Consider the following 7810-nt stretch of genomic DNA (forward strand, 5'->3'; position numbering starts at 1 on the left):
ATTACATACAGAAACGTACTAAAAGCGCATATGCGTGTGCGGGAAAAATCTGCAGGAGAAACTGATGCGTTGTGGGTTTGAAACACGCACCCTCCCCTGCACGTCACAGTGCCCTGCGAGGTGCAGTTGCAGCAGCCAAATCCAGGCACTGTGACAGGCAGGGGAGGGGGGAAACATTATAATTACCACATTACCACAGGAGGCAGGGATTTCTTCCAGACCCCGGGACTGGAAGCATCAGAAACTTGACTGAAGAAAAAGACATTTCACAGCAACTAGACCTCTACAGTAATATGAGGCATACAGGAAGGTATAGATTCACATTTCCATCACATGTATGCTCATATTAGAGGTCAGATAAGTGCCAGGGGTGACAGATTCCCCTTAAGATTTTGATATACACTTCGGCCCCCTATTCATTAGAACTGCATTTGGTGCACAAGTCTTACTGAGAGACCTGCAGCAATAACATGGACCAAATTAATTTTAGAGGCACACACTATTTAAAGGGAACTGGTCATGTAAAAAAAACCTCTATTAACCTGCAGATATGGGGTTAATCTGCAGATTTATAGTGTTCTGAACCTGCCTGGCACATGCACTTAGTACCCCACTGCCGGGAGGAAATTAATTTGTATTACCCCCCCACAGCGCTCAGCTTTCAGTCATAAGGATGGCACGACTTGGCTTCAGTCGCCGCTCTATACATAGAGAGCGTTGGCTGTAGCCGCGCGCCCTGAACAGATTGACAGCAGGCTCAGCATTAGACTTAGCTATCAGTCAGTGCCTGGGGTGCGGCTACATCTATGCACAGAGCGGTGACTGAACCCGCACCGGCACCAATCATATGACTGGAAACCGAATGCTGCTGGGGTGTAATACAAGTGCTGGCACCGGGCAGGTTCAGATTGCTATTAACTGGCAGATTAACCCAAGACCTACAAGTTAATAGCGTTGTTTTACATTACAGTCCCTATAATGAATTTGGCGTATGTTATTAGTGGTGTGCGCCTTACCAGAAATGTTACTTCAGGGACTGATGTAACATATCTGGCATAAGAAATGTCGGCAATATTTATGAATTTGATGTGTGGGTGCAACCATCCTGCCCCGGCTCCTCCATAGTTGCCCTCATTTTGGCAGAGCTGGTTTAAAAATGCCAAATGTTGCAAAAAATTTTGTGCATTCTCACATTGTGCAAATTTTTTTTGACTCTTTAGAGCACTTTATGACAGTTTTCTGGTGAATACATGCAGCGGCCGTAAGGGCCTAGGGTACTCGGTAGCCGGGCCGGTCGGTTCTATTGGGGTAGTCACGGTGGCAGTGACCCGGTCCGTGGCCCAGGGCGGTCAATAAATAAAGGAAATAGGGGAATAAAGTTTTGGGGATAAGGTTTCGTGATGCCACCCGTGGTATGTGGCTATAGGTGGTCGCCGCTGCTGTTCAGATCGTTCGGTGGTGACGCAGCAGGGATGGTTAAGCTCTCCACGAGTAGAGCTAGGCCTCAGGGCGGTTAAATAGGTAATTTTAGATGTTGTTGGTGTAGTGCAAGGCAGGTGACGCAGCAATCAAGTTAAGGACACAGTGGGGTGCAGTCTTCAAGTTTTTACTCACAGTTTTTACAGTGCTCCAGGTTACAACTGCCAGCAGGTTATAACAGCCCACAGAGTCCTGTGTCCTCCGGGGAAGTGATCCAGCCAACTCTCAGATAACTTTGGTGCACTTGATCGGGACCCCTTTCTTGTGTACCTTTCCCGGGTTGTCTCTCTGCGCTGGCTCTCGCCCTTCTGCCCTCCGCCCCCCACACACAGTGTCCTGAGCCAGTGGCCTCCACTAGTCTGGGGCTGGTCCCCTACTGCGACCTGATCCCTTCACGGTCATCGTGAACTCGGGCGGTGCACGGGTGGACTCCGTGCCCCTAAGATCATTTCTCTCTCTCTGGAGCCTTTCTCACTGCTCCGGTCTACTCTCTTCACTCTCTTCCTGGGCCCCTCTGACTGGGCCCTCACTCTGTCTGGACCCCACTCCACAACGGTCCTCACTCACTCCCTCCTTCCCTCCTTCTAGATGCTTCCACCTGTCTTTTATACTGTCTGTCATGTGACCCACGTCACCAACTGTCACTTTACCTGGTCCCCTCTACCTTCAGTCCTTCTTTCAGTGCTACCCTAAACTACTTCCTCCACCCACCTCCTCTACTTAGTTCCATCCTCCAGACAGGGACCGGGTCTGTGCTTTCCCTCAGGAGCAATCTTGCCCTTCCCTAATGAAGTGGTGTGGTGTTGGATGTGAGTGGGTGGGTCCTGGGTAGTGCTCTCCCTCCTTACCTGAGAGTAGAGTACCACACCTCTGGCTGAGATGCAGTACCTCTGTGGCAACTGGACCCACAGGGGCGCCACATACACTCTTAGGGCTCTTTCACACGTCAGTGTGTCCAGTGTGTGTGGTGACAGTTTCCACACGTAGCGGAGACACTGACACACGTAGACCCATTCAAATCTATGGGTTTGTCCCATGTCAGTGTGTTTTCGCGGACCATGTGTCCATGTGCTCCCCATGTAGACATGTCCATTTTTTACACGATGCACGGTTCGCAAAATGTCTCACGCTGAACACACATGGATGACATCCGTGTGTCATCAGTGTGACACGTACAAGCGCCTAGGAATCAGCGCTACAGTTAGTACTGTTCCCAAGTGCTGTGCCCCACGTGTGCCACACACGGACACACAGACACGGATATCTCCGGTACAGTTTTTTCCAGGACCGGAAAAATCAGGACGTGTGAAACCGGCCTTACACTCACCCTCATTTTCTGTATTAGTGGGGAGTTCACTAACTATACTGATGCTGCTTGGTCTGGCACCCTAACCTGTTTGAGCTTGTCTTATGGTTACTTTATTTTCATACTAATAATACCAAACATAGCGGATATAAGGGCTCGCTCATATGATCTTATAAGTGGGACGAGTGCAATCCGATAAAAAAAGGATTGCACTTGGATGAATGTTATTCAATGAAGCAGTGCAGATCTGCACTTTTTTCCTCAGATGTATTCGGCATGAGAAAAAAAACACAGCATACAGCGATTTCACTCCGATTATTACAGTGCCATACGGACCATCAGAGTGGCATCCGATTGGCAGCCGCATTCACACATTCTGATTTTGGCTTACAAATACTGATGTAAAATACTGACTAAATACTGAATGTGTGAACGTGGCCTAAAGGTGACTATACAGATCAGATAGCAGTTGGTGAAATGCATACATGCATCTCTCAATCATCCATACACATGCCTGTTCGGATCAGCTGAGCATGCATGTCTTCTCAATGGAGAAAGAGGAGTAAGCCATCTCTGTTAACTGCTTAATTCCTGGAGAACAAAAAAACAAAATCCCGGATCCTTCTCTGCTGATATTATTTGTCGGACACCTCATACACATCACATGGCTGGCAGGTCCTTCCATCCGACCGAAAACAGTGGGCCTTTAGACTAATTCTGGCAGTGATCTGACAGTATTTATTATGGGAAATGTCTGATCATAATAACTGGGGTTATAGGAAGTTTCGCCCCCAGCAGTTCGGCCCCAGCAATTTGCCCCCAGCAGTTCGCCCCCAGGTACATTTCGCCCCCGCACATTTCGCCCCTATCATTTCGCCCCCAGGAAGATTTGCCCCCGCACGTTTCGCCCCCGGACCGGGGCAAACTGGGGGCGATATGTGCGGGGGTGAAATGTGCGGGGGCAAAACATCCTGGGGGCCAAATACTGGGGACGAAATGTGCGGGCGCGAATTTCTGGGGACGAATTTCTGGGGGCAAACTGCTGGGGGCGAACTGCTGGGGGCGAAACATCCAATTCCCGTTAGCATAGACCAAAGTAGGAAATAATGAGCCTTACCTTTTCTATAATGGACGGCCAACAGTGTAAATGTTGTTACAATGAGCCTGATAAAGAGAAAACAAGATGTGTCAGGAAAAGTGCCGCAATCCTCTGGACCAACAACTGGAAGACTGTGGATTACAGATCTTGGATAATAAATGTTTGCCAAAGATCCCAGTGGTTATCATAGTATCATTGGGCCTATTCAGTATCATGGAAGGGATTTCTTTATAGCAATATTTGCATTGTGATATTGGCAAGTCCTTGTTTTTAGGCTGCAGATTTGGTATATGTATACAGTTTAGGCATTACACATGCATACTGTACATAAGGCCTCCTTCACACAAAAGTATAAAACATGTACGTGAAAAACCCATACTGGTGTCATCAGTATTTTCCATCAGTGTGTCATCAGTGTGTCCGTTTTTCCCATCAGTGTGTCATCCGCGTGTCTGTTTTTACCATCAGTGTGTCATCATTGTGTCCATTTTTACCACTGGTGTGTCATCCGTGTGTCCATTTTTACCATCAGTGTGACATCCGTGTGTCTATTTTTACCAACAGTGTGTCATCTGTGTGTCCGTTTTTACCATCAGTGTGTCATCTGTGTGTCTGTTTTTACCATCAGTGTGTCATCTGTGTGTCTGTTTTTACCATCAGTGTGACATCCGTGTGTCCATTTTTACCAACAGTGTGTCATCTGTGTGTCCGTTTTTACCATCAGTGTGTCATCTGTGTGTCTGTTTTTACCATCAGTGTGACATCCGTGTGTCCATTTTTACCATCATTGTGTCATCTGTGTGTCCGTTTTTACCATCAGTGTGTCATCTGTGTGTCTGTTTTTACCATCAGTGTGTCATCCGTTTGTCCGTTTTTACCATCAGTGTGTCATCAGTGTTTTTCCAGTACAGATAAAAAAATAAATAAATTACATAGCTTCTCCTATACCTTGCAATGTTAAACGTGGATAGTACACGAATGCCATCCATATGCTATATGTGTTTTTTACCGACCCATAGACTTGTTTGGCCCTTGTCATCCGTGCAGCTGGAAAAAACTGACAAGTCTCCATGTGGTTTGCATGGACACACAGTCATATGCATAGCATCATAGGTTATAATGGGTACACGTAGTGTCCATGAACAAATTGATACCATACGTACTGGAAACAGGAACATGTGAAGGAGGCCTAACGGAGTAGCAGACTATAAAACAGTATCTATAATTTCCACTCTTTTGCCATAAATTTTGCTCTTCGCACTAAATGTCTTGATCTATTTGTTTTACCCATGGATACAATATACTGGTGACCCCCTGACAAAGGCTGGACGCCGAAACACGCGTCGGGGTGGGTGCCATTGTGGAACAGGAGCCATAACTTCTAGGCTGTGAGTATACAATATACTTTTCTGATTGTCATGCCACACTATGTGGGTGTTTTGACCGCTAAATGGTCTATCTCACAGAGCTATACGCTATGCTACGTTTTTTGAAGCATGATCACACTTTGTATTATTACAAAGCCATAAGTCTATAACTATATACCATCATCTAGTGTATATCTTATTCTGATGTATTTTGCATTGGGCACTTTATGTAATCGTTGATGCATGATTTACTGACACATTAAGCACTTAGCAGATTATGATTTTTTTATGGCGTAATCATGCACTGTGTTATGGCTACTATAGTATATGTGATCATGTTATAATCAGGATGCTAGCTCCCCCTCTCATATTCCTGCTGTGGCACCCCCTTTTTTCTTGTCATTGTTTTAACCCCCTAGTTTGTTACCTGTGTTGTCACCTGTAATAAATTGATGAATAAAATATTTCTATAATCAGTATTGGACTTTTGTTTCAAAGTTTTTTTATTGCTTTTTTCATATATTTTGTCTTTGACTGTTCCCCCTTTTCTAACTTTTTTTGGTCCTTAGTTGGGTTATTTCATTATTTCTAAACTAATAGAGTACACATATATGTGCTTAAATATAAATATATATATTTTCAAATTTACCCATTTGTTTGTCTAATTTTTATTCTTTCTAATATACTGGTGATGTATACTGTTAAAATATACAAGTATTTTGAGAATGGAACAGTACAGACAAACACAAATCACAATACTGCTTATCATGCCAAAAAGAATGTGTGAGTATAAAAACGAGATATTACTGACTCTAGATATGTTTTTGGTTCTTGGCACAAAAGCAGTCGCTCTACATATAATACTGTATCCAATAAGACCAATGACTATGATGACAGTGTTGCTACTTTTTCATATGTATTCAGTATACTCAGATGGGGAACGAGTTTCCTGGAACCTATATTTTCCCCATAATCTTGATAAGGAAATGTTGGCACAAAAGTAAAATGAATATATTCAAGAGATTTATCTAACATTCAAGGTGAAACAGCTCAAAAATAAATATTTCTCCAAATAATCCCTTTTACACTGCCCTATGTCCTGGTTCATGAGTAAATCTTGCCAATGTTTCTTCGAAAAGAAGTGCCCTCCAGCTGCTTTCTCTAAATTCTCCAGTAATCTAACCTATTCTGTAGTGGACTGGATATCTAATAAGTAATTTGTGGTTATGGGAACGTGTGAACTTTCCTGTATACATTGTAAGATAGATCACGTAGGGCATATATGTCACATTCTGATTTGGAGTGAAAACTATATTTTCAGTGCATCCCTTTTTCCCCTTCGTGTGTGTTCTAAAGCTATGTTCACAAACGACAAGTTTTTTGAAGTGTTCAAAATTGAGAAATTTTTCAAACAGAAACCGCTTCAGTTAGTCAGGGTTCGCAGTGATAGATTCACAGGATCCAGGCTAGCAGCCAGGTCGGTAAGCTCTGGCCGATGGACGGGGAGCCCTGAGAACCAGCTCTTGCCTCCAGCATCTGTGACTCTTCTTTTCACTAGACAGCCTGCCGCAACGTCACACGTGTGTCATGCTGCAACAATGGTTTCACAACAGGTTGGCTAATCACAAGGAGAGCTTTGGATGCCGGGAGGTACGATGTGGTTCTCCGGGCTCCTGTCTTGTAGCCACAGATTATGGACGATGCTATTGGACTGGGTTCTGCAAATCGATTCATACCAACTTTATGGGTCAGGATTAGTGTTGAGCGATACCTTCCGATATCAGGAAATATCGTATCGGATTGGATCGGGCTGATACCCAAAAAGTATCGGATATCGCCGATTCCGATACCGGAAACCAATGCAAGTCAATGGGACACAAATATCGGAATGAAAATAAATCCTTTCTTTCCTTGTAGGTTAATTCTACATGAAGTAAAACAACTAAGAATAATGTAGAATGACATGAAAAGCCGGCAATTCATCAGCGGCATTCACCGGTACCCGACAATTTACAACAGAAAGAATAGAGCTTCACACATAGATTAGATAGATAGAAACATGTCAGTCACATATATATGAAGTACAGTGACAGTGTTGGTTACTGTACTTGTCATTTAGTGTAAAGGATTTATTTTAAAAAATATTAGTGTTTTCATGCACCCGTCTCTTTAAAAAAGCCGGCAATTCAGCATCTGTACCCGACAATTTATAACAGACAGAATAGAGCTTCGCACATAGATTAGATAGATAGAAACATGTCAGTCACATATATATGAAGTACTGTGACAGTGTTGCTTACTGTACTTGTCATTTAGTGTAAAGGATTTATTTAAAAAAATATTAGTGTTTTCGTGCACCGTCTCTTTAAGAAAGCTGGCCGGCAATTCAGCATCTGTACCCGACAATTTAGAATAGAAGGAATAGAGAATCACACATAGATTAGATAGATAGAAACATGTCAGTCACATATATATGAAGTACAGTGACAGTGTTGATTACTGTACTTGTCATTTAGTGTTAAAATAAAGGATTTATTTAAAAAAAAATTGGCGTGGGGT

The sequence above is a fragment of the Phyllobates terribilis genome, unplaced genomic scaffold, assembly GCF_046119375.1.
Source record: "Phyllobates terribilis strain yellow unplaced genomic scaffold, ASM4611937v1 Scaffold_1__5_contigs__length_1240528914, whole genome shotgun sequence".
Classification (NCBI taxonomy): Eukaryota; Metazoa; Chordata; class Amphibia; order Anura; family Dendrobatidae; genus Phyllobates; species Phyllobates terribilis.